Genomic DNA, 1,215 nt, shown 5'->3' on the forward strand with positions numbered 1-1,215 from the left:
TAAAACAAATAAGTCATGAGGATGTAATGTACAGCATAGGGAATATAGTCAATAATATTGTGATAGTGTGGTACAGTGTTAGGTCATTGCTGGACTTACCATGGTGATCACTTCTTTTGACATATAAATGTTGAACAACTATGGTGCACACCTGAAACGGATATAATGTGGTATGTTAGCTATATTTTTCAATAAAAATATTTTTTAAAAGCACTAAAGGTAGAGAGCACTGTGTAAAAGATAAACACAATCTCCATCCTCATTGAGCTTAAGGGAGAGAAAAAACAAACAAATATTGTACTACTAATTATTAAAATCTCTGACTAGAGAAGTTCTGGGAGCTATAGAGCATGAGATGGGGCATGACCATCAAGTAAACCAATGGGAAAGACATTTTTTTTTAAGGTTTACAATTTGGCCTTTTTGTTTACTTATTGAATATATGTTATCATACTGTAATAATTTACTGTCTGTCTCCCCAGTGGAGATACCTGTTCTACAGCCTTATAATTTACAGTTTGTGTTTTGGGGTTCTCCAACATCAAATTACATCTTCAACTTCAGCTTTTTCTACACTTTTATACAAGCCATTTCCAATTGTTGACATATCCTTTTTTTTTTTAAAGATTTTATTGGGGAATTGAGGAAGGGAAAAAGTGTTGGGAGTTGGGAGTTGGGGAGTTGGGGAAGGGGAACAGCCAAGTTGATGTCCTTGGAGGGCACAGCTAGCTCAGCTCCAAGTCCATTCGCTATCCGAGCCACTCAGCTGAAGGTGCTGTGTTCAATCTTACTTGTGGGTGGGCATAGCCCACCATCTCATGAAGGAATCGAACCAGCAACCTTGTTGTTAGGAGCACACACTCTCACCAGCTGAGCCATCCTGCCATCCGCTGGCAGTCCTGCAGCAGCTCGGCTCGGGCGCAGCTCACTGACACATGTGGGAATCAAACTGGTGACCCTGTTGCTCAGAGCTCATGCTCTAAATCAACTGAGCTACTTGGCCGGCCCTGGAGAAATATTTTAATCACAACAAAACATGCTTACTATGTTACACATTGGGACCAGGGGAGACCTGTTTTGATTTACAAGGGAAAAACAAGACAATTAATGAGTTTCAGAGTTAGCTAAACCTCTTAAAGCCTTGCTTTATGATTTAAAAGGATCGTAACAAAATACACCATTTTTGTTACCTTGAAGTAATGGAATTACAGATAT

The sequence above is a fragment of the Hipposideros armiger genome, unplaced genomic scaffold (assembly GCF_001890085.2).
Source record: "Hipposideros armiger isolate ML-2016 unplaced genomic scaffold, ASM189008v1 scaffold_5, whole genome shotgun sequence".
In the NCBI taxonomy this organism is placed as follows: domain Eukaryota; kingdom Metazoa; phylum Chordata; class Mammalia; order Chiroptera; family Hipposideridae; genus Hipposideros; species Hipposideros armiger.